Genomic DNA, 27,985 nt, shown 5'->3' with positions numbered 1-27,985 from the left:
ATCAATCTCAAAAATTGTAGGAAATTTATTGACCGATCTGATCTTTACATTTTATAAAAATATTCTTAACAAATTCACTTTTAATACATTTCAACTAAACATAATAAAAGTCATATATGAAAAGCCCATGACTAACATCAAGTTCAATGTTAACATACAGGAAACTTTTCCTCTGGTCCACTAATAAGAAAAGGTAGCCCATTCTCACAAGTACTAAATTACACTATTTGAAGACCTAGCCAGAACAACTAGTCAAGAAAAAAATATAAAAGGCATATAACTTGTAAAAAAGCAGTAAAATTTTTAGAAATGGCATAATTATGCATAGATAGAAAACTCCATAGACTCCTCCAGTGACTGTTAGAAATAATGAACAAACTTAATAAACTTGCAGAATACAAAATCAGTATACAAATATCCGTTGCATTTTTATATATTAAGAACGAATTATCAGCAAGAGAAATTAGGATAACAATTGTGTATATATTTATACCAAAAAGAATAAACTAGGAATACATTTGATAAGTGAAATAAAAGATCTAAATATAGATCTATAAATTACAGGTGCAAGAAATAAAAGTAAACCAAATAAATAGAAAGATATTCTCTGCTTATGGATTGTAAACAATGTGAGGATCTATTCTAATCAATCTTTTTTATGTTCAATCTCCCTTGCACTAATTATTGAGGAGAATGTCTATTTTCATTTTATACTCTTGCTTCCTTTTTCATGGGTTAATTGATCATAGGTGTGAGGGATTATATCTGGTTGCTCTATCCTCTTCTATTGATTGGTGTCTGTTTTTGAGCTAGTTTCATGTTGTTTAAATTACTAAAGCTTTGTTGGACTGTTTAACTTCAGAGAACTATACACTATTAGATTTAATACACTTTTTCAAGATTATTTTTGCAACTCATGGTCTATGTGGTTACATAAAGATTTTGAAATTACCTGTTCTATTAAATGGAAAAATCTCATGGTTACTTTGACATGAATCACACTAAATGTAGATTGCTTTGTGTAGTATGTTTGTTTCAACCACATTGTATCACATCATTAACATAAGAGAAATTTTCATTTCTTTGGATCAGTTTTAATTTCCTTCATCAATGTTTTCTATTATTTAACGTATAGGTTTTCTCCTTATTTCCTAACTTCATTTCTATGTATTCTATTCATATATATGTAATTATATATATTATATTTGTAAACATGTTTCCTACACAAATACAACAGTCAGAAGACAGTGGCATGACATATTCAAAGTTCTGAAGGAAAGAAAGCTGTAATCTAAGATAATTTATCAAGCAAGGCTATTCTTTAGAATAGAAGGAGAGATAAATAACTTCCACTAAAGCAAGTACTAAAAGAATTTAGCAACAGAAAAAGAAATAATGTAAATCGACTCTAAAAAAAAAAGAAGCAGGATTCTATAGAAAGGAGAAAGGCATAATTAGAAAGGCAATAGCTACAATGTCTTACAATAGAATAAACATGATGTTGCAGTACAGTACATCAAAAATTTTAAGAGTCAGTGAGTGAAACAGGACAATACAGAGTATTTTCTTCTTGTTTCTGTTCTCTATAGGAGGGGTTAGAATTTCTATTCTTATCAGTTAAAAGAAAAAGATATAGTAATGTGTCAATATACATACAAGACAGGGTGGCCATAAGTCAAAACTTACAATGAAGTAACAAATCCAAAAAGAAACCAAGATAATAAAAGAAAACTTATCAAGCAACAGAAAGAAAATGAAATGAACAAAAAGGAAATACCAAATCAACTGGAAAATGAAGTTCAAAATGGAAATAAACACCAGTCTATCAATAATTATCATAAATGTTAATGGACTTAGTGCTTCAATCAAAAGATATATATTGTCAGATGGGATAATATAATGAGACCCTACATTATGAAGCATAAAAGAGTCCCACATTTGTAAGAGGAACACAAATTAATTGAAACTCAGAAGATGGAAAATATATTGCATGCAACTGGACATGACAAGAAAGCAGGACTAGCAGTACTGACTTCACACAAAATAGACTTTACAAGAAAGGTCATAGAGAAAGATAAACAAGGACATGAAATAATGATTAAAGGAGCAATAAAAAATGAGGGTATTAAACTCATTAATATATATGTACTCAATATAGGAGCACCTAAATACATATAGCAAATACTAATAGAGGAAAAGGGAGAAATGGATGGGAACACAATCATATTCGGAGACTATATCTCCCCTTTACCATCACTAGACTGGTGTTTCAGGCAGAAAATTATTAAGGGAAGAAAGATACAAAAAGATACGATAAAATAATTAGAGTTGGTGATATTTTCAAAACAGTACTCTTCCCCAAAACAGAATATACATTCTTTTCCAGTTCACCTGGAATATTTTCTAGAAAAGATTATGTCCTCAGGCACAGAAGAAGCCTCAACAAATTTAAGAAAATAAAACCAATTTGAAGCATCTTTTCTGAGTATAATACTATGAAAATAGTAATCCTTCACAGAAAAACATTGTGAAAAAATGACAGCATGAAAATTAAACACCATGGTACTATAACAAGTAGGGGAGGTGAAGATGTAAAAGAATAAATTAAAAAATATCTTCAGAAATATGTCAAAATACTACACAAAATCTATTGAATACATTTAAAGCAGGCTTAAGAGGTAAGTTTATTGTGACAACACTCCTCAAAGTAGAAGAGCAATTTCAAATAACTAATCAAAGTTTCTATGTACACTAATCATGAAAAGAAGAGCAAACAAAACCAAAACTCAGCAGAAAGAGAGAAATAAGAATGATCAAGGAAGAAAGAATTGAAATACACATTAAAAAATAGAAAAAAAACAATCAAAGTCTTGTTTGAAATAGTAAACATAATTGACAAAACTCTGGACAGGCTCACCAACAAGAAAAGAGAGAGAACACAAATAATATAAGAAATGAAAATGGAGAAACTAAAAAGAGTACAACAAATTTGCATATTATCATAAGTGAATAACATGAGCAACAGTATGGAAACAAAATGGATAACCAGGAATAAATGGAGAAGTTTTTGAAAACATTCAGCCCACCAATATTGCATCAAGAAGAAATTAACCATTTGAACAGTCAGATCACCAGAAATTGAATAGAATTATCAATAAAATAAAAAATATCTGCAAACCAAATTGAAACCCAACTAGCTTCACTGGGGAATTATACCAAACATACAGAGAAAAATACATACCAGTCCTCCTCAAACTCTTCCAAAAGATTGATATGGAAAGAGTACACCCAAACTCACACTGTGAGGCCAACATCAACCTGATACAAAAACCAGACAAAGACACTACCCCAAGAGAAAACTATAGTCCAGTATCATTGATAAATATAGATGTAAATGTCCTTAAGAAAGTATTAACAAACAGAATCCAACAGCATGTAAAAAAAGATTATGCACCATGGTAATGTTACTTCATTCCAGGAAAACAAGGATGGTTTAACTTATGCAAATAAATCAATTGTAATACACCATATCAATAACTGAGAGGACAAAATAACACATGATCATCTCAGTATATGCAGAAATAACATTTGAGAAAAATTAACACCTATTTGCAGTAAAAGTTCTTGTAACAGTGTGCATAGAGGGACCATATCTCAACATAATGAAAGCTATTTATGACAAACATATAGCCAGCAAAATACTCAATGGTGAAAAACTGAAACCCTTCCCACAAAAACCTGAGACAAGACAAGGTTGCCCATTCTCACAATTTCAATACAATATAGTCTTGGAATTCCTAGCCACAATGATCAGGCAAGGAAAATATATAAAAGGATTCAGACTGGAATAGAAGAGGTAAAATTGTCATGATAGGAAGACATGACACTATATATAGAAAACTGTAAAAGCTTCACAAAATATTACTTAGGCTGAAAAAGGAACTGGGCATGGTACCCAGAGCAATGTAAAAAAACCAATTACATTTCTTTACACTACCATTGAATCAACAGGAAAACAAATTATAGAGACAACCGCTTTTATAACTGCACCCAAAGCAAAAAAATGCTTAAGAAAAATTCTGACCAAGGAGGTGATGAAATATACATGGAGCACTAGAAAACATTGATTGAGGAAATCAAAAAAGAATGAAGAATAGGAAAGATGCCCAATGGTCTCGTAATGGAAGAAACAAAATTGTTAAAATGGTCATATTGCCCAAGGCAATCCCCAGACTTAATGTGATTTCCTATCAAATTATGCCAAAATTTTCTTTTTGGGACTGAAACAACTGATTCTAAGATTTACATAGAGTCATAAAAGATCCATAATTTCCAAAGCAATATTAATGAAAAAGAAAGAGGCTGGAGGAATAAACTACCTGTTCTCCATACACTATTGCAGAGCCACAATGAACAAAATGACAAGATATTCATACAGAAAGAGGCATATGGACCAAAAGAACAGAATAGAAGGCCTAGGAATAAATTTACAGGCCTACGTTCTATTAATCTTTGACAGAGTAGCCAGGAATATGACAGAGAAAATACCATCTCTTCACCAACTGGTTTTGGGAATCTGGATAGCAGCATGCAGAGCAATGGAGTTAGAACACTCCTTCACTCCATACACAAGAATAAACTCAAAATGGCTTGAAGACTTAAATGTAAGGCAAGACACAGTAAATCTCCTAGAAGAAAATATTGGCAAAACACTTTGAAATAAATCTCAGGAATGATCTCTTAGAACAGACTACCCAGGTAATGAATGTAAGAATAAAATTAATAAATGGGACCTAATAAAACTTATAAGCTTTTGCACAGCAAAGGGAACCATAAACAAAGCAAAATGACAACCTGCAGTATTAAAGAAAATATGTAGAAGTGTGCAACTGACAAAGGCTTAATTTCCAAAATATAAAGAGTTCATACAAACTAATAATAATACTTAAAACAAACAAGAAACCCAAATTGAAAATGGGCAGAAGCCCTGAACAAGCAATTCTCCAATAGAGACATACAAATGCCACATAGATATATGAAAAAAAAATTGCTCACTATCATTATCAGAGAAGGGCAATTCGAAACTCTAATGAAGTATCACCTCACAATAGTCACAATGGTCATCATTCAAAATTCCACAAACATTAAATCCTGGGGTATCTGTGGAGAAAGATGACCCTCTTTCACTGTTGGAAAGAATGTAGTTTGGTGCAGTCATTGCGAAAACCAGGGTGGGGATTCCTCAAAAGAATAAAAATAGGCTTAACATACGATCCAGCAATCACACTTCTGGGTATAAACCAAAGTGAACCCAAATTCAAAAAGACACCTGTACCCCAATGTTCTTTGCAGTGCTATATACAACAGCCACGACATGGAAGCAACCTAATTGTCCAACAACAGATAACAGTATTCAGAAGTTATCCCGTATTTACACAATGGAATACATTTCTGCAATAAAAAATGATAAAACAATGACATATGCAGCAAAATGGATGTCCCCAAAAAGTGTCATCTAATTGAAGTAAGCCAGAAAAATAAAGAAAAATAATACATGACATGACATATGGGGAACCTTAAAAAAAAATTTGGATGAGAACACTATGATTTCATCTACAAAATTGAAAGAAACTCACAGATCTACTAAGCAATTATATGATTACAATGGAAAGGGGCTGTGAGAGGATATATTTGGGAGCTGTAGATTCATAAATTTTTTCCTCTATATATAAAAGTAAATTTTTTCAAAATTTCTCTTTATGACACAGGGCAGTAAGTTAAATATTGTGAAGTAATGTTTAATAGGCACATAAATATATGCATGTAGGGGGACACTGTGCTATACACCACAGATTGACACATTGTAAATGGCAATAATTCAATGATAAGTAAATGAATAAACATGTAAATAAATAAATAAATAAATAAATAAATAAATAATAACTAAATAAAAAATATTTAATAATAAATCAAATACAAAGATTCACACTACTTAACTTTACACCTTATGGATTTAGGAGAAATCAGAAAGAATAAAAAGAAAATTGAATGAATGAGAGTATGGCAAATAACAAGAGATGCAATTGGAAAGCTAGAAAAAAATATACCTAAGTCTGTTTCTTTTAAACATAAACTGGACAAATGTTTAGGTTGGCTAATAAAATACAGACTCAAATAAAATTAGAAATAAAAGATAAGATATTACCACTGATGTTGTAGAGATGCAAAGCATCATAAGAAATTACCACTAGCCAATGATTTGAATGACCTAGAACTAAAGACAAATACCCAGAAACATATGTCTTCCAATACTGAATCAAGAAGTAATTAGAAAGATAATAGAGCAAAAATGTGTTTGAGTAAGTCAATAATTGTAACTTCCAAAGCCAGAAAAAATTTACAAAACGACTTTACTGGTGAATTCTGTCATACATTTGAAGACAATTTTTCACCAATTCTTCCCCAAATCTTCCAAGAGTTTGAAGGGGGTGAAAGGTTCCAAACATATTTTATGATGCGAGCTTTATTTGCTTAACAAAACTAGAAAGGACATTATATGCAATAAATAGAATATTATCCCTGATGTACATATGTGCCAAAATTCTCAACAAAACACAAGCAAAATGAATTCAACAACACATTTAATGTATCATAAACATATATGAGTAAAGGTATATATCCCTGGGTTTAAGGATATTTCAAAATATTCAAATCGATAAAGATGACATGCCACACTAATTGAATGAGAAATAAAACTCACACAATCATCACAATAAGTGCGGAAAGAGCATTGTATATAATACAACATCCTTTTAAGATACTCCCAACAAATTAAATTAACCCTGTCAGTAGCACGATATAATTTACACACAAACACTGTGTGGATAGAAGCGAAGCAGTTCTCTGTTTTTTGATTCTTAGAAGAAGGGTTTATATAGGACATGCACAATGCCACACATATAATCTAGGTTATAACAATGTTAATAATCTTAAGCTATTTATGTTCCCATGCTCCTGCAGTAAGCGCAGGATGTTAAATGATCAAGAATTGTTTTAAAGTTCACCACGGATCTTCATTAAGTAGGCCATCTCTTATCCAGCCGGCTTTGCCTGTCTTAGGTTGTCCTCCTCTGACGATCTTACCCAGCATAGGCTATCCAGCTTTCCATACTGGATACATTGAGTAGGCCATTACTTATCCAGCCTGGATACGTGACATTCCTCACAGCTTGTTTATCAGTTCAGCCCAAGGGCTTATTTTCTAGAGCCTTCAGACAGGGGCCTACAAACCCAACATCCCTTGACAGAAAACTGGATGAAGAAAATTTGATGTATATATGCAATGGAATCAATACTTTGCATTCCTATCAACAGTGTACACGCTGTTCCTTTTTCTCCACAATCTCACCAACATCTATTTGTTTTCTTTTTGATGAGAGCCTTCTGAAAAGTGTGAGGTCTTGTCTCATATTAGGTTTATGACTTTCCTAATAATTTGTAACTCTGAACACATTTTTATGTGTCATAAAGCCTACTCTATGTTTTCTACAGAAAATTGATTCAGATCTATCTATTTAGTTCCTATGGACTTTTTTTAAATTGGATTGTTTGCTCTTTTTTATGTTGTTTTGGGGTAAGAGTTTGCCATATATTTTGGATATTAACACTTGATTGTAAATTATCACTTAAAAATATATTCTACCATTGTGTTGGTTGACTGTTAATTTTATTGATCATTTCTTCTGCAGTGTAAATCTGTTTAGTGTGACACAATCATATTTTGTTAGTTTTATTTCTGCTTTCCTTGACAGAGGAGGCATATGCAGAATCAAATTAAGTCCAATATCAGAGTGTACTTCTTATGTTTTACCCTAGGATTCTTTAATTTCATGTTTTATGCTTTATGTGCCCATGAATGGGATTGCTGTGTCATATGATAGGTCTATTTTTATTATTCAAAGGAACTTCCATACTGTTTCCAAAGTTGTTTCACCAATTTTATTTCCCACCAACAGCATTGGAGAGTCCCTGTTTCTCCACAACCTTCCCCAGTCTTTATTATTTGTAGACATTTTAATGACAGCCCTTCTCGCTAGTGTGAGGTAAAACATTATTTTATTTTTGTCTTGTCTTTGTATAATGATTTGCATTGTGAGCACGTTTTTATATTCCTGTTTGTCATCTGTGTGTCTCTTTTTGAGAATTGTCTTCTGCTCATTTTCTGGCTGAGTTGTTTGTAGATTTTCAAAACGGTGTTGCATGAACATTCTGTGTATTTTAGAAATTAGCCTCTTGTTGATTGCAATGTTTCCTAATGTTTTCTCCCATTTGGAAGCTCATCTATTGATTCTGTTTATTTTTCTGTGTAGAAGTTTTAAGTTTAATTAGGACCTACTTGTTTATTTTAACTTTATTGTTTTCAGCTTGGGAGTGTGACATAAGTAAATTTTGCTACAATTTTTGTTTTGTTTAACCTATGTTTGATTCCAGAAGATTTATTGTGTCACACATTAGATTCATATATTTAAAACATTTTTAATTTATTCTTGTACAGTGTGAGGGATTGTTCTCATTTCATTGATTTTCATGTGGCTGTCTAGCTTTCTCAACATCACTTGCTGGAGACTGTCTTTAAGGCATTGTATATTTTTGTTTCCTTTGTCATATTTTAGTTGACCATAGTTGTGATGTTTTATTCCTGCATCTGTGTTCTTTTCCAGTGATATAGATGTTTGTTTCTTTTCCAGTATTGTGCTGTTTTGATTGCTGAATTTTTGTAATATAGTCTGAGATCTGGAAGGGTTATGGGTTATGAATCCAACTTTGTTCTTTTTCCTCATTGTTTCTTTTGCAGTTCTGGTCCTTTTTAAGATCCATTCAAATCATAGGACTGTTTTTAGTTCTGTGGAAAATATCATGTAGTTCGATCTGAATCAATTTGTATCTGTAGACATATTTTGTAGTATGTATATTTTAACAATATTAATTCCTCTAAACGAAGACCTTGAGATTTCTTTCCATTTCTTTGCATCATCTTCAAATTTCTTTATAAGTGTCCTATAGATTTTATTATGTTGGATTTTCCTGAGGTTTTTCATGTTTTGATCTGATTTCATATGGATTTTTTAAAATAATGGAATATTTTATTGTTAGTGTAAAGAAATGTGACAGTTTTTTATATTAATCATGAATCATGCTACTTTGCTAAATGTCTTTATTAGTTTTAGTTGTTCTGGTGTGGAGAATCTTTAGGGATCTCTATATAGATTATCATGTCATCTAAAATAATAACAGTTTTACTGCATTCAATTCAACTTGAATAACTTTTTTTCTTGTCCTATTGCTGTTACTAGGACTTCCCATACTGTGTATAATAGAAATGGTGAGATTGGGCATCCTTGTCTTATTCCTTAATTTGGCTTTCAGTTATTCACTTTTGTATACTATATTGTCTGTGGCTTTGTAAGTAATGACTTTAGTTATGTTGAGATATGTTTCCTGAATCCTACTTTGGTAAGAGGCTTCTGTTGTTGTTCCTATTGTTGTTGTTGTTGTTGTTGCTGTTGTTGCTGTTTTAATGAATAAAATGTTCAATTTTCTGAAATACTTTTTATGTATTTTTTGAGATGACCACATCATTTTCTCTTTTCCTTTTGTTAGCGTGGTGTATCAAACTGATTGATTTGTGCATGTTGAACCTCTCTTGTGACCCTGCCATGAGTCCAAGTTGATCATGGTGTATGATTGATTTTTGGCATTGCTGGATTTAGTTTGCTAATAATATTTTGTAGAATTTTTGCATCAAAATCTGTCAAATTTATTGGCTTGAAGTTCCCTTTGCCTGTAGTTTGTTTGTTGGCTTTGCTATCAGGGTGATAAATTCTTCATAGGATTAATTTGGGAGTTTCCCACATCTTCACTATTTTTGAATAATTTGAAGAGTATAAGTTATGCTTTGTATTTTTGTTCTCCACACAATTTGTTTAAATCTGCACTTCTATTTAACGATTTTTTTAAATGCAGATATTTTCTTCTAGAAAATAGTTTGTTCAAATTATTTGTTTCTCCTTATTTCTGTCTCTTTCTAGACATTTGTCTATTTCTTCAAAGTTGTCAAGATTATTCGAATGTAAGTGTTGACAAAATGATCCCTTTTTTGTATATCTGAGGTAACAATTGTTATTTCTCTTCTTTTATTCCTTACTTAATTTCTTTGGGGTATCTCTTTATTCTTCATGATGCACCTACCTAGAGGTTTTTTTTATTTTGCTTATCTTAAAACAAACAAAAATAATCTTTGGTTTTACTGCTCTTTTGCATAGTTTTCTTTTTGTCTCTAATGTATATTTACACCTGTAATATTTAGGATCATTTTTTTAAATTTTTTTAAATTTTCATCGATTTACTGTCATTTTACAAAATTGTCTCCAATCCCAGTGTAGAGCACAGTTTTGCAGTTGCAATGAACAAAAATACATTTTTTGTCCCATTTTTTCCACTGTGGGCTTCCATAAGAACTTTTATATATTTCCCTGTGCTATACAGTACAATCCTGTTTATCTATTATAAAATTTAGACCTCCTAGTCTATCCCTTCCCACACCCCGCCCCCTTGGCTAACAAAAGCTTGTATTCTACGTCTGCATGTCTATTTCTGTTCTGTATTTGTGCTTTTTTTGTTTTGTTTTGTTTGTTTTTTTGATTCCACTGATGAGCCATATCATATGGTATATTACTTTCTCTTTCTGGCTTACTTCACTTAGACTGATTTTCTCCTGGACCATCCATGTTGCTGAAAATGGCGTAATGTTTTCACTTTATATGGCTGACCAGTATTCCATTGTATAAATATACCACCTCTTCTTTATCTAGTCAACTGTCGATGGATATTTAGGCTGTTTCTATGTCTTGGCTATTGTAAATAGTGCTGGCTATAAATATTGGGGTACAGGTGTCATCCAGAACTAGGGTTCCTTCATGATTTATGGCCAGGAGTAGGTTTCCTGGGTCATATGGTAAGCCTATTCCTAGGTTTTTGAGGAATCTTCATCCTGTTTTCCACAGTGGCTGCACCAATCTGCATTGCCACCAGCAGTGAAGGAAGATTCCCTATTCTCCACAGAAACTCCAGCATTTGTCATTGTGATTTAAGAATGATGGCCATTCTGATTGGTGTGAGGTGATACCTCTTTGTAGTTTTGATTTGTATTTCTCTGATAATCAGTGATATTGAGCATTTTCTGATGTGTCTTTTGATCATTTGTATGTCTTCCTTGGAAAATTGCTTGTTTAGGTCTTCTGCCAATTTTTGCATTGGGTGATTTATGTTTTCTTATTCAGTTGGATGTGCTGCTTATATACTCTGGAGATCAAGCCTTTGTCGGTTTCATGTTCAGATATTTTCCCATTCCTTAATTTGTATTTTTGTTTTACTTCCAGTTTCTTTGCTGTGCAGAAGCTTGTAAGTTTCATTAGGTCTCATTTGTTTATCCTTGCTTTTATTTTTTCTAGAAGAAAATTTATGAGACGTATGTCAGATACTGTTTTGCCTATATTTTCCAATAGGAAGTTTATTGTATCTTGTCTTATGTATAAGTCTTTGATCCATTTTGAGTTTATTTTTGTGTATGGTGTTCTAGCTTCATTGGGAGTGTTCTACGTTCATTGATTTACATGCTGCTGTCCAGTTTTCCCAACATCAGTTGCTGAAGGGATTGTCTCTCTTCCATTGTATTTTCTTGTCTCCTTTGTCAAAGATTAATTGACCAAAAGTTTGTGGGATTATTTCTGGCTCTCAATTCTGTTCCGTTGGACTGTATGTATCATTTCCTACCAATACAATGCTGTCATGTTGACTGTAGTTCTGTAGTATTATCTGAATCATTAGCGTTAAGAAATGCCACTGATTTTTGAAACTTAATCTTGTAACCTGCTACATTGCTGAATTCTTCGATCAGCTGTAGTAGTTTTTGCCTGGATCTTGTACGGTTTTCTATATATAGTAACATATTTTCTGCATATAGTGAGACTTTTACCACTTACTTTCAAATTTGCAATCATTTTAACTCTTTCTCTTGTTTGATTACTGTGGCTAGGTCTTCCCAGACTATTTGAGTCAGAATGGTGATAGTGTGCATCCTTTTACTGTCCTAGATTTTAGTGTGAAGATTTTGACTTTCTCACCATTCAGTACAATGCTGGCTGTAGGTTTGTAATCTATAGCTTTTATGATGCAGAGATATGTTGCCTCTATGCCCAATTTGGTGAGATTTTTTATCATAAGTGTGTGTTGAATTTTATCAAATGCTTTTCCTGCATCTATTGAGATGATCATGCGGTTTTGGTCCTTTCTCTTGTTGACGTGCTGTATTACATTGATTAATTTGCCTATGTTGGACCACCCTTGTGTCCCTGGCATGATCCCCACTTGGTCATAATGTATAATGTTTTCTGTGTTTTTGGGTTCTTTTCGCTACTATTTTGGTGAGGATATTGGCGTCTGTATTCATCAGTGATATTGGCTAATAATTGTCTTGTTTGGTATTGTGTTTGCCTGGTTGTGGTATCAGGGTGATTGTGGCTTCATAGAATGACTTTGGGAGTATTCCTTCCTTTTCAATTTTCTGGAAGAGTTTGAGAAGGACAGGTATGAGTTCTTCTATGCATGTTTCGTAGAATTCCGTAGTGAAGCCGTCCGGTCCTGGATTGTTATTTGTAGGGAGGTTTTATATTGCTATGGTGATTTCATTTCTAGTGCTCTGCTTGTTCAAGGGGTCAGTTTCTTCTTGATTCAGTCTTGGTGCACAGTATGTTTCCAGAAACTTGTCCATCTCCTCTAGGTTATAAAGTTTGGTTTAATATACTTTTCATAATATTCTCATGTGATATTCTGTATTTCTATTTTATTAGTTGTAAATTCTACATTCTCCTTTCATATTTTGGCAATTTGTGCTGTCTCTCTTTTCTTGTTTTTGAGTTTGGCCTGAGGTTTGTCCTTTTTACTTACTTTTTAGACAAACCAGCCTTTGGATTGGTTGAATTTTTCCTATGGTCATTTTAAACTCTATTTTATTTATTTCCTCCCCAATATTTATGATTTCCTTCCTTCTGCTGCCTTTGGGTATTTTTTTCTTCTTTTTCTAGTTCATTCTCCTGATAGGTTAAATTGTTTATTTGTGGTTGTTCTTCATTTCTGAGGTCTTTATTGCTATAAACTCCCCTCTCAACACTACTTTTGCTGTGTCCCATAAATTTTGTGTGGTTTTGCTTTCATTTTCTTTTGTCCCATGGTAAATTTTCATTTCAGCTTTGATTTCTTTTTTGACCCATAATTTTTTAATAACATATTGTTTAATCCCCATGTTTTCCTTTTGTTCTCCTTTGTTTCTCTGTTGTTGATTTCTAGCTTCATGGCATTCTGGTCAGTAAAGATGCTTGAGGTAATTTCTATCTTCTTAAAGTTGCTGAGGTTTCTTTTATGCCCAAGTATATGATGAATCATGGAAAAGTTCCACGTGCACTTGAAAAGAATGTTTGTACTATTTTGTGGGGGGTACAATGCTCTGAAAATATCCACCAAGTGTAATATTTCTATTGTATCATTTAACTTCATTGTTGCTTAAGTTATTTTTGATCTCGATGATCTGTCCAGTGATGTTAATGCAGTGTTGAAATCTCCAACAATAATTAGAATCCCATCACTATCCCCCTTTATATCTGTCATTAATTATTTCATGTACTTAGGTAGTCTTCTATTTGTTGCCTATGTATTAACGAGTGTGCTAGCCTCATCTTGTATCACTCCATCAATTATTATAAAATGTCCTTCTTTATCTTTCTTTATGACCTTTGTTTTAGAATGTTTTGTCTGAATTCAGTACTGCAACACCTGCTTTTTGGCTTTTCCATTTGTATGGAATACCCTTATCCATCCTTTCACTCTCAATCCATATGTTCCCTTCTCGCTGAAGTGGGTCCCTTGTATGCAGCATATTGAAGGTTCTTGCTTTATTTTCCAGCCTGCAACTCAATGACATTGACTGGAGCATTTCGTCCATTAACATTTATAATAATCGATTATATGTTTGTGTTTATTGCCATTTTGACCTTATCTTTCCAGTTGATTTGTTGTTTCCTCTTTGTTCGTTTAATCTTCCTTTTCTGGTTTGGTCATTTTCCTTTGTATTATCATGAATTTTATTTAGTTTTAGTGACTCCCTGAATATGTTTTTGTCTTGTTTTTGCCCTTTTATACAGTCTATTAGACCATTACTATAACTGATTTTATTAAACTGATAGTAACATGATCTCAAAACCATCCTACCAAGAACAAAATATTTTAAAATGAAAGACCCCCAGAAAAATTCTCTATTTTCCTGCCTTCCTCTCCCACTCTCAATGATTTCTATGTCTTGTTTTAAAATTTTGTGTTTATTTTATTAGTAGCTTATGAGTTATCTCTTTTCCAGCTGTGAGTTTCACATTTCTGTAGCATCCTGCTGCTTTTCTTTTTAGAGTAGAACTTTCAATATATCTTTTAGCATGGGTTTAGTGTTGCTAAACTCTTGTAGCTTTTTTTGTCTGTGAAATCTTTTATGTCTTCTTCTATCATAGAGTATAGCCTTGATGGTTAAAGTATCCTAATGTATATAATTGTTTTCATTCAGGACTTTGAATTTATCTTGCCACTCCCTTCTGTTCTGTAGTATTTGTTTTGTGAAATCAGCTGTGAGCCTTATGGGGATTTCCTTGTAACTCTCTGTTTGAGATTCACTTGCTGCCTTTAGAATCATTTATTTATCCTTGAATCTGGCCATCTTTATTATGTCTTGCTGTGGGTTTGAGTTCTTCCTGTCTGGGACACTCTGAGCTTCCTGTACGTGGATATCTGATTCCTTCTTTAAGTTTGGGAAGTTCTCAGTCATGATTTTTTCAAACACCTTTGCAATCTACTTTGATCTTCCCTCCTCTTCTGGGACTTCTACCACGCCAAGTTTGGCATGCTTTCTATTATCCCATAGGTCTCTTGTGCTTTTTTAATTTGATTCTTGTTGTTTCTCATGTAGCTCTTCTGATTGGGTGCTTTCTATTTTCCTGCCTTCTAGATCACTAATTCATTCCTCTGCATTATCTAGTCAGCTTTGCAACACCTTTAGATCATTCCTCATCTCAGTCAACGGGTTTTCCTATTCTACTCGGCTCTTCTTTATAGCTTCCATTTCATTTTTAACATATTTTACATCTCTAAGCACTATCTTTTATTTCCTCCAGTAATTTGATCACTCCTCTTTTGAAATCTTGATCTAGTATGATATTGATGTCTATTTCACTGAACACACTTTCAGGGGATTTCTCTTGTTCTTTTAATTGGGAATGGTTTCTCTGCTTCTATATCTTGCTCCTACCTCTCTGACACTGTGGTTTATGGAGTATATGTTAACTACTGTGGTCCTAAAGGAGTTTATCTACCTAATGCCTATGTAGTAATACAACTAAGAAAGAGAAAAGAGAGAGAGAGAGGCAAAGAATTTTAAAGAAGTGGTAATAAATGTTTGAGAACATTGTATAATACATAATAGAAGAACAAGCTGAAACAGAGTTTTGAAAAATGATAATAATAATAAAATTATTTTTATAAATTTAACTGGGATTTAAAAGGGGGGGTATATACAAGTGCCCAAGAAATAATAATTAATAGGATAATAGAAAATGGAATAGGTAAAAACAGATTAAAACAAGGGGGTGGTCAGAGTGTCCTGGATACTGTGTACTGTTAATGTGAACTCTTTCTGTATTCATCCTGGTTTGGAAGCTCAGCTTGCTTTTTCCAGAAGCCCTCCATTGGAGCCCACATCTGTGCAGCTCCAGGGTCTGTCAACAAGCAGAACACTCCTACTCCCAACACTGGTTCCAGAGCAGCTCTCTTTACTCTGGGCTGTCTTGTCACTGCCCTGACTGATACCTCAGTCACATGTTTCAGACAGACCAGGCAGTAGTGGGCATCAAGCCCTCTCCCAGCCACATGGTCAGGGGCTGCATTACAGCCCAAAATTTGGCGGGCCATCAGCCCCCTCAGGGTGCCAGTCTCTCCACAGCTATGTGCCCTGTCACTGGTCTGGGTCAAAACCCAGCTCCTTGTTTGCATTGTCAGAGCAAGTTCTCTGAGGGAATAGGACAGTAATATCTTATATGTCTCAGACTGTAGACAAGTCCCCATTAGGCGCTTAAGGCTGCTAAGTCCTTAGGAGTGAATGGAGGTTTTGCTCTCGCTGCTGCCAGGGTGCAAAGCACCAGAGGCTATGGTGGCTGTGTCTGAACCCCAGGTCTCTTGTCCTAGATACTTTTGTGGATTTTCAGAGATTTGGAATGCACCTTTCCCCTCACAGGGCTAGTCTGCCTTGTTGTTTAATGGAGGGCCCAGGTTGTTTTCCCTTTGCAACCACAGAAATGGCACACAGCCCCCTCCATTCCCCTGGGCTGCCTCAGTGCAACCATCATCATCTTCCACCCAGGTCGGGCAGCATGGCCCTGCCCCCAGCTGCCAGGTTGCCTCTTGGGCTTGGTGTCATAGGGATCCTCTGTGCCTGTTTAACTTAGTACTGTCAGTCAACTTATAACATATAGAGGTTCAATTCTTGGAGGCTCCTCCTCCATCCTGCCGACCTCTCAGTTGGAGAGGGGAAACTCAGTGAATGAGCACCAGTCCTTCTTTGCTGCTCCCTCACTGTGGGACCTGTCCCAATCTGTTTTGCCTTTTCTTCTTTCTTTCTTCATTGTCTTCTTCCAGATTTTTTGCATCTTTACCTTTTGCGACCTGTCCCAATCTGTTTTGCCTTTTCTTCTTAATTCTTTTTTTTTACCAGATTTTTTGCAACTTTATCTTTGAAGAGGACAATGTTCTATCATAGTTCTGCAGGTTCTCTGGTTAGTTGAGTAGGTCTGTGGATGTGAGTCTTGATGCATTTGTGGGAAAGGGTGAGCTACAAGCATCATTCTTCTCAAACATCTTCGCATCCCCCCAAAAATTCTCACTTTATGGTGGAAGTTAAACACAATCAGTAAATAGATGGAAAAGATGTTTCATGGAAATGACAAGAAAGTGCAGTTTGCAGTGCTCAACTCATACAAAATACGTTTTAAAATAAGGGCCCCAGTGAAAGTGAAATATGAGATTATATAAAAAAAGAGATCAATATAAAAATACAGTATTACACTCATTAAATTATATATGGACCCAACACCGTAGATCCTAAGAATAAAAAGAAATATTAGACATGAAGGAATTAATTTATTATAAAACAATAATAGTAGATGTGTTGAACAACTCACTATTCTGATGGCCATATCATCACAAAAGAATATCTGTAAGGAAACAAAGGTATTAATGGCATATTAGATCATTTGAACCTAACTCAGGTATTGGACATTGCATCAGAAAAGGAGAACACATAAACTTCTCAAGTGTGCTCAGGATGTTATCTAAGGAATTAACCACATATTATGTCATAAATTGAGCCTCAGGAACTTTAAGCAAATACAGATTACAGCAAATATTTCTCCATACATAAAATTATGGAAATATGCATCAACTCTAGAAAGAAGAACAAGATAAGCACAAATATGAGATTAAACCTCATCCTTTAAAAAATAAAATAAAACAAGGTCAATGATGAAAACAAAGAGGTAATAAAATCATACCTGAAGACAAATTACAATGAAAACACAGCTTTATCAAATATATGGGATGCAGCAAAGCAAATCTAAGAAGGAAGTTTAGAAAAATTGAGGGTTTCTACAAGGAAAAAGAAAAACCTCACACAAAGGAAAATGTTAACCAGCCAAAATAAATAGATATAAGAATAAACAAAACACAAAGACAGTAGAGTGAGTAAAGTTTAATGATTAGGTTGAAAATAAATAAAATAAAAATTAAAAATTAAATAAAAATTCATAAAATCAACAGTTTTTTTCTTAAAAATATTAACAAATTGATAAGCATTTAGCCAGGATTATAAAGAAATACAGAGTCAACCCAAACAAAATAAGAAATGAAATGTTAGAAATAATTTCTGATAGTACAGAAATGCAAACAAAGATTATGAAATCACTCTGAGCAGTTACGTGACAACTAACTGGATGACCTTAAAGAAATGGACAAATTTCTTTAAAAGTACAGCCTGTCAACACTGAATAAAAAGAAAACTGAAAACTTGAAAAGAGCAATCAGCATAATTTAAATAAAATCTATAGTTTTAAAAACATCCTTTGAACAAAATGCCTGGATGTCTTCACTAAAACCTCTTTCCTCTAAACTATTTCAAAAAATGTATTAGGAAGGAAAATTCCCAAATTTATTCTATGAGGCCACTAATAACATGATAACAAAACCAGTCAAAGACACTACCAAAAAAAGAAATGAAAATGTAAAGCCAATATCCTTGATGAATATACATTAAAAAATTCTCAGCAAAACATCAACAAATTAATCCAGCAATACATAGAATTTATTATACACGATGATTAGTTGGACTCCATCCAGAGTCACAGGGATGTTTCAACATACACAAGTAAAACAGCATGACACATATTTTATAAAGGAAGTACAAAATTCACAGGACCATGTCAATACACACAGAAAAAGCATTAGACAAAATTCAACATACATTCATAATCAGAACTCTCATGAAAGAGAGTATAATGGGAACATCTCTCAACATACTATAGGTCACTTATAACAATTTATAATACTTAGGGGAAAAGCTGAAAGCCTTCTGGGTAAATTCGGAAATAAGACAAGGATTCCTACTCTCAGCACTTCTGTTCCATAGTAAAAGAAGAAAGGAAAAGGGAAGAAAAAGAAATGCAAAATGGAAAGAAAGAGCAAAGTTGGCACCAGTACTGATGACATAACAATTTACATTGAGTCCTAAGTTCTACACACAGACTAATATCAACAATAAGTTATTTCAAAAAGGGAGCAGGGTACAATATTAATGTAAAGTTGTCTCTTGCATTTCTACACGTTAATCATGAGATACCCTAAAATGGACGTTGAAAGCAATACTATTTAAAATCCCAGTCTCCCGAATATCTTGGAATAAATGTAACCACATATATGAAAGATCTAAACACTGAAAATTAAAAAAAATTGACAAAGAAATTAAAAATGTTTCAATAAAATGGAATGATGTCTTGTGCTCTTGGATTGAAAGAGTTAATATTGTTAACATGGCCGAACTGCACAAAGAAACCTACAGATTTAGTGCAATTCCTGTTATGAAGCTGTAGTATTTCCCACAGAACCAGAAAATAAATAACTCTAAGTTTTACATGAAACCATTAAAAATTGTCAAAGTGATCTTGAGTAAAGACAACAAATCTGGAGGAATAAACCTCCCAGATTCCTTACTATAGTACAAAGCTACAGTAATAAAAACTGCATGGCATTGGCACAGAGGTATAATCAATAAAATCAGATAGAGAGCCTAGAAATAATTCCACACACCTATGAGCACTGAATAAATGATAAATGAGGCAAGAGTACACAATGGAGAAAAGACAGTCTTGTCAATGGATGGTGTTTGGAAACCTGGACGTCTACATGTAAAACAGTGAAATGAGAGCATTCCCTGACATCATATATAAAAATAAACTCCAAGTGTATTAAGGACCTAAATGTAAGACTTGATACTATAAAACTTCTAGAAGGGGATATAGGTGATACACTATAGGATATATATCACAGGAATATTTTCTTGTTTCAGTCTCCTAAGGCAAAAGAAATAAAAGCAAAAATAAGCAAGTGAGACCTAAATAAACTTGAAAACTTCTGCACAGATAAGGAAAATTTGAATGAAATGAAAACACTGCCTGTGTAATTGGAGAACATATTTGCAAATAATGCAAGTGATCAGGGGATAATAGATGCAAGTTAATAGATGTAACATGGATTTAGATTACACAACTTAATGTGAAAAAGAAAAACCCAATCAAAAAAAGAGCAGAGTACCTGAGTTAATATTTTTCCAAAGCAAACCTACAGATAAGTAACATGCTAGTGATAAAAATGCTCAACATTACTAATTATTAGTTAATAGCAGTTCAAAACCACAATGAGGTATCACTTCACACTGGTCAAATGGCTATTATCAAAAAGTCATAAAATAGAAGCTGTTGGAGATGACTTTGAAGAAACAAATCACTTGTATACACTTGGTAGGAATGTAAATTTGTACAACTTTTTTTTAAAACAATATTCAGATTTTTTTAACACCTAAAACAGAACTACCATATGAAACACTAACACCTCTCCTTGGAAATATCTGGAGAAGAAACCCTAAATGAGTAAAACCAATGTTCACAACTGTACTGTTTATAATATGCAAGACAGGGAAGCAATCCAAGTGTCCACAGTAGACTATGGACTTAAGAAGATATGATGATTCTGGAAATATGCAATGGAATATTACTCAGCCATGAAAAAGTATAACACATGGCTATTTCAGCATCATGATTGGACCTAGTAAATATTGTTCTTAGTGAAGTAACTTAGACAAAGACAAAAGTATATAATATGACATATATGTGGAATCTAAAGAATAACAAATATATGTGTACATCTATATATAGATATCTGTTGATAGATGACAGATAAGTAGATACATAGAAGGATAGATACATAGACACATGATAGATAGACATATAGCTAGACAGTTAGATTGATAGATAGATAGATAGATAGATAGATAGATAGATAGATAGATAGAGACATCGTAGAGAGATAGAGAGATTAGATAGACAAGACTGAAAGATATGGGAAATAATTTATATTTACCAAAGGGGAAGGGAAAGACAATTTAATGGTAGGACATTGAGAGATAAAAAGTAGTATACAAAAAGGAGATAAGCATCAAGGATAATCTGTATAGATCAGGGAATTACAAGCAATAACTTAAAATAATTGTATGTTACAATTATTGTAATAATTTATAATGCAATCTAATCTAAAAAGTGGTTGGAGTCACTATACTGTACATCAGAAACTACACAATATAGTACATCTACTGTTCTTCAATTAAAAATAAAACATCTCATGTATAATTTAGTCCTTTTTCTGCTGATAGCATCTTCCTTTAATATTGTTTCAATTTTAGTCTTTACCTTTTATGAATACTGACTCAAATTATTTCTATTTCTGTTTTGAACATGTTACCAGATTGATGTACCTATATTTATTGCAAGTGAATTACTATTTTTCTCTCTTTAAATCATATAAAATAGAAGCATTTAAAAACATACCTAAGGAAACATTTGCAACATTCTCATGGTCTTTGCTTAGTATTTTGTTCAATATTTTGTGTATATTTGCCATTTTATTTTTCTTAGAATAGCTCTTTCCTGAACCTCTTGTAAGGTGTCTAGGTTTTGTTTTTTACATCTCATTCAGGTTTCTTTGTCTGGTAAAGTCTTTATTTTCACTTTACAAATAAGTGATAACTGTGCAAGTTAGAGTATTTTTGGGTGGGAGATTTCTTATTTCAGTAGTTTGAAAATGTCTTTATAATTACCCTCGGTGTATGTTTTCTGCTCAGCAAACTGCTGATAGCCTAATGGGGGTTTCTATGTAGATTAACATAACTTTTCTTGGCTGCTTTTAAAATTTTACTCTGTCATTGACTTGCCAATTTGCATATGACGTATCTTGAAGAAGGTCCCATTGTCTTAAAGTTATTGGTGTTTTGTTGGCTCACGGACTTGTATATCAGTTCCTTACCCAGGTTAAGGAAGTTATCAACTATATCAACTTTAAATAAACCATCAACTGCCTTCTAACTTTCTTCCCCCTCCAGGATTTCACTCTAATATGCACTTCCTGAAGAAGTCTGATGGCTATTGTAGAATATCCTCACTTTTTAATATCTTGAATCTCTGCCCTCTCCTATCATTTCTTGTTTTGTATTGGTGAGTTTGCTAATCTCTCTTCCACAAGAGAGTCTTCATCCAATACTTTCTGTTGCATTCTTCATATCACTTATTAAGTTCATGTGGTCCTCCAATAATGTTTGGTTTTGCATAGTTTCAGTCTCTTAGGTAATGTATACATTATCAACATTTATTTTATTCCTGAGCTCACTAAACTGCTTTCTGAGTTTTGTTTTTTGTATTGAGTTTTTGTATGGCATCTCTTTGGATTCTCTATTAGTTATACGGCAATATTCCATGACTTTAAATTTGTTTGCTGCAGTGTTGATGTTTGTGTGCGTGTGTGTGTGTGTGTGTATGCATTTGCCTGTGCATGTGTGTCTTTGTCTGTGTCAGTGTCTGTGTGTGTGTATCTGTGGGTGTGCGTGCCCTATAATGTTACTGTGATTGGTCATGGTCCTGGTAAATTATTGCTCTGATGACACTAAAAAGCAGATTGGGATTTGGAGTCCTTGCTTTTGTTTTCTGGTAGTTTGCAATATTGCACAATATTTGGTTTTGCTTAACTGAGCTACCTCTGAAAATATTTCAAAATGGCACATTCTAGTCGCTACTGTCTGGATAAAAGATTGTTTACATTGTCACTTCTTAGACTTCTCTGGTAGTTAATGCCACCGTTGTCACTTGGCCGGTGAACCCTTCCTTTTATCTGATATCCCTTAAGACACAGTGCACACATTGAGGAAAGGTGTAAAGACAGATGGGTAGTTGAACTCAGGCAACTGCCTTTGCCATGTCCAATGTTGCAAGGTACATTGTCTCCACCACTGTGAATGGGAAGTAGAGAGAGTGTCATGAATGTCTGAGTGTCAAAAGGTTGGAAATTCTGTCTCCATTTTGGCTCCCTCCAAGTTACCTGTGACCATGAGTACTGGTGCAGTTGGAGGCTGATGCTGTGTGAACCAATGAGACCCTGATTCTACTGAGAACTCTGAAACTCTGGGCTCAGAAACCCTAGTAAGTGGACCATGGTTGCAGGCACAAACTCTGCTCTTCCCTCAGTTCAGCCACCTTTATGTGTTTTAGCCCACCAAACTTCAGCTGTACACATGTGTTCTGGAGTATTGTTTTGTGTTGTAGTTATTTTTCTTGAGATGTGATCGTTTCACTGACTGTAGATTTAAGGGGAGAGACAGAAATAGTTGAAACTTATGACACTCTTCTCAAAGAATATACTTTTACGTTTAAAATCTTAAATTCTAATAAGGACATTATAAGAAGAGCAAAGAAAGTGAACTAATCACCTCCCTTAATATCAGAGTACTACAAAATACTTTGTTTTTCCTGGGTTTTTTCTTCAATATTTTCCCACATGCATGCACATTTTAGTATAATATATGCCTATAATCTCTTTAAAATCAGTTAAATTATTAAAATATTTCTCTGTGCTGTAAATATAACCCTGTTGGTTCTCTAACTTATTATTAGTAGCTTGCATATTTCTGTATTCCCCATCCTTCTTCCCTGTCCCCAGTGTAAATCACTACTTGGTACACTACACATATATATATGATTCTGTTTCTGTTTTTTTATGATAATTTCTCTTATACATTTAGTTTCCTCATGAAAGTGGTAACATAGAGTGTTTTTCTCTGTATGACTTATTTTGCTATATGCAACACTATCTGGGTCCAGTCACATTGTTCCAAATGGCAGAATTTTATTTTTTGATATGACAATGACTAAGTTTTTATTATGTTATCTATATCTCACATCTATCTCTGTCAATCATCTGTTGATGGGCAGTTGATTTGTGCTTCTATCCTTGGCTATTATAAATAAAGATGTTAAGAACATTGGGGGTAATATATCCTTTAAATTTAATGTTTTCATTTTTATCAGATTTATAACAAAAACTGGAATTGTGGCTACATATAATGTTCCTATTTCTAGTTTCCTTAGCACTGTCCACAGTTTTTTAATAGTGGATGCATCAATTTATATTTCCACCAACAGTGTACCTCGGTTCCCTTTTATTGACATTCATATTAATGTTTGTCATTTGAAGACTTTTTTTAATAGCCATTTTGGTTGCTGTGAGATTATAATTCATTCTGGTATTGATTTATGGTTTCTTAATTAATAGCAACATTATGTTTCTTTTTATGTACATGAAAATCATCCACATGTCTGTTTTTGAAAAGTTTCCATGAAGATCCTTCAACTGTTTTTAAGTTGTGGTGTTTTTTTTTAATAATGAGTTTAATATGCTATATATACATAATGGATATTAACACCTTGTTGGTTGCATAGTATGAAACTTCCTTCTATTCTGTGTATTGTCGTAAGTCCTGCTGAAGGTTTCCTTTGCTCTGCAAATGGTTTTGCATTTCACAAGTATACAAGAAGTGGAATCACTGTATCCCATATTACATCTATTTTTTCCTCAGTATAATTAAAAAGTTATTGTTAGTTTTCCTTTTTTTTTACTTAGTAGATAGATCAAAAATACATATTGCAAAGATTTATCACAAAGGCACTTCTGCTCCTGTTTTTTTTCAGAGATTGTACAGTTTCAAGTTTTACATTTAGGAAATTAATCCATTTCTATTTTATTTTGTATTCTATGGAAAGAAGGGCTCTTCCATTTACCTTTTACATGTAATTTCCAGTTTTCCCAAAACTACTTGTTGAAGAGACTGCCTTTTTTCCATTGTATACTCTTGCCTCCTTCATTGTAGACTAATTGACCATATGTGTGTGTGTTTATTTTAGGGCTCTTTATTTTGTTCCATTGATCTTTGTGACTCTATTAGTGACATATTTTGATGTTTTGATTACTGTAGCTTTGTAGTATGTTCTAAAGTCAGGGAGGATAATACTCACAGCTTTGTTCATTTTTCAAGGATAATTTTTGAAAATTTGTGCCTTTCAGAATTTAGTGTAAATTTTATTATTTTTCTCCTTGTTTTGTGAAGAAACATATGGATTCTGTGAGAATAGCAATTTACTAAAAAGAAAAACATGAGAAAAATTGTAAAGTGTGGAGGATAAATCATACAACATTAAACAAGCAATGGATTGCTGCATAAATAAAAAAATACAAAAAGAAATATAACAACAAAAACAAAGACCTTGAGATATAGCAAAAGCAGTATTAATAGGGATGCTTATAGGAAAACAATCCCACTTATACAAATAAGAAATATCTATCTCTTATAACATAATCTTACAAACAAAAGATGAAGCAAAATAATAAACAAACTTGTTAGTAGAAAGAAAGAAAGCTGATAGTTTGGAACATAAATACATAAAATAAAGATTAAAAGTAGAAATATCTAAAGAAACTACATAATGGCCTTTGAAAGATAAATAAAACTGATAAACTTTAATGAGACTCATGAGCAAAAAAGAGAATGCAGGTTAAAAAGCTGCAAAATGTATGAGAAGTTACAGCTTATGTCAACGGAAAAGAAAGCATCATAAGATGATACAACAAATTATATGCCAATTAAAATGGAATCCCTAGAAGAAATGGACAATTTCCTAGAAAGATCTAATCTCCAAAATGGAATGAGAAATAGAAAATATTAACTGATTATCACTAATGAAATTGAATAAGTAATTAAACAAAATCTCCCAAGAAACAAAATTCCAGGACTTGACAGTTTCACAGGTGACTTCTGCCAAACATATACAGAAGAGTTATCACCTTTACTTCTCAGAGAATTCAAAAAATTTGCAAAGGAAAGAAGGTTTCCTACCCCACCTTTCTGTATCACACTATTACTAAAACAGGAACAAATATCTCATAAAATTACAGTTTAAATACTACTGATAAGCATACATGAAAAAACATCAATAAATGTTAGCAAAGCAAACAAAACATTAAAAGAATTATATAGTATGATTAAGTCCCTTTTATCCCACTGATGCAAAAGTGATTCATCACCCAGAAATTAATCAATATGATACACCAAACTAACAAATTGAAAAATAAAAATTATATGGTAACCTCAAAAGTGTCATAAAATGTTTTGACAAATTCAGTATCTATTTATGATTATATTTCTCCTCAAAAAGGGTATGAGGAAACATACCTCAACACATTTAAGGTCGCATATGACAAGAACTCAGCTAACATGACACTCACTGATTAAAAGCTGAAAGCATCTACTGTAATAGCAGGAAGAAGACAAGAATGTTCACACTTGCCACTGTTATTCAGTATAGTATTGGAAATTCTAGCCATAGCTATCCAAAATAAAAGTGAATAAAATATAGGTATTTCTGAAAAGGAGTATAAGAATCTGTTTGCAGATGAAATACTTAAACAGAAATCGTAAAAAAGACACCACAAGGCTATGAGTGCTTTTCAATGCATTTGGTAAAATTTCAGAATGTAAAATTAACATACAGAAATCTTGCATTTCTACACACTAACAACAAGTTAACAGATACAGAAAGTGAGGGAACTGTCTCATTTACAGTTGCATTACAAAAAAAAATCAAGAAATGTATACAAAAAAGGAGGTAAAAAACCTGTACTCAAAAAACTATAATATATTTATAACAGAAATTGAAGATAATGAAAACAGATGAAAGGATATACAGTGTTCATAGATTAGGAGAAAAATATTGTTTAAATGACAATACTAGCCAAGAAAATACACAAATTAAATTCAGTGCTTTTCAAAATAAAAATGGCATTTTCAGACACTTTTAAAAAATAATTATTACATTTACATGTAAACACAAAAGAGTTGAAATCACAAAAAAAACAAAAGTAAAGATAACAAACAAACTAAAAACACAAACAACTTTGACAAAGAACAAACAGGATGTAACACTTTCCCTGATTTTTAACTTTAATACAAAGATACAGTAATGAATATGGTAGTGGCATAAAACAAACAGAATAATGGAACACAACAGAATGCCTAAAAATGAAATCAGACAGTTGTGGTCATTTAGCCCATTACAAAAAAATGAACATACAGTGGGGGAAAGGTAATCAAAAGACACATGAAAATGGTCAACATGACTAATCATGAGAAAAAAGCAAGACCATAACTCAATGAGATATTATGTCACTCCTGTCAGAATGCCTATGATCAAAAATGAAACAAATATAAATATTGTTGAGGATGTAAGAAAAAGCACCCTGCTGCACTGCTTGAGTGAATGTAAATTTGTGCTGCTTCTGTGGAAAAGAGTATGGAGTTTTATCTAAAAATTAAAAATGAACCAACATTTCCATAACTAAATACTTATCCCAAGAAAACATAAACACAAATTTGAAAAGATAAATTCACCCCTATATTCACTGTGGCATTATTTAAAATAGCCAGGCTATAGAAGCAAATTAATTGCTTTTCAATAGATGATGGATAAAGAAATGTGTGTTTATAGTATATATATCTACCCATCTATTAACTACAGATTTATCTATATTTATATATATATATGCACACTAAACATATATATATATATATATATATATATATATATATATATATGCACACACACACATAAAAATACAATGGGTTATCACTCAGCTATAAAAAGAATAAGTTTTTGTCATTTGCAAAAAATGGGTAGAACAAGAGGGTAATATGTTAGGTGAAAAATGTCAGACAGAGAATGACAAATTTAGAATAGTTTTACTCATATTTGGAATTTAAAGAAATGAACATAACAAAACAGAAAAGAAGTTATATATATAGAAAATAAAAGGTTGCTCACATGAAGGAGGGAAATGTGGTGAAGAAAAACAAATAGTTGAGGAAAATTGAGAGAAAATTATCCAGTTGCAAATTAAAAGATCAGGGACAAGAAATTTACTATGTGGGGAATAGTCAATAACTATGAATTATCTTTAAATAGCAACTATCAAAACTATATTTATTGTTGTGATCAGTTTGACATGTATTAAAAATAGCAAACATTATGTTATGTAAGAGAAACTAACACAGAGTTATAGATTAAAGTGCACTTCAAAAACAAACAAACACACTTATAGAAAAAATAATTTGATTTGTACATAACAGAGGCAGTGGTTGGGA

Source organism: Vicugna pacos, unplaced genomic scaffold, assembly GCF_048564905.1.
Source record: "Vicugna pacos unplaced genomic scaffold, VicPac4 scaffold_14, whole genome shotgun sequence".
In the NCBI taxonomy this organism is placed as follows: domain Eukaryota; kingdom Metazoa; phylum Chordata; class Mammalia; order Artiodactyla; family Camelidae; genus Vicugna; species Vicugna pacos.
The sequence above is the reverse complement of the archived record's forward strand: the minus strand, read 5'-3'. Positions refer to the sequence as shown.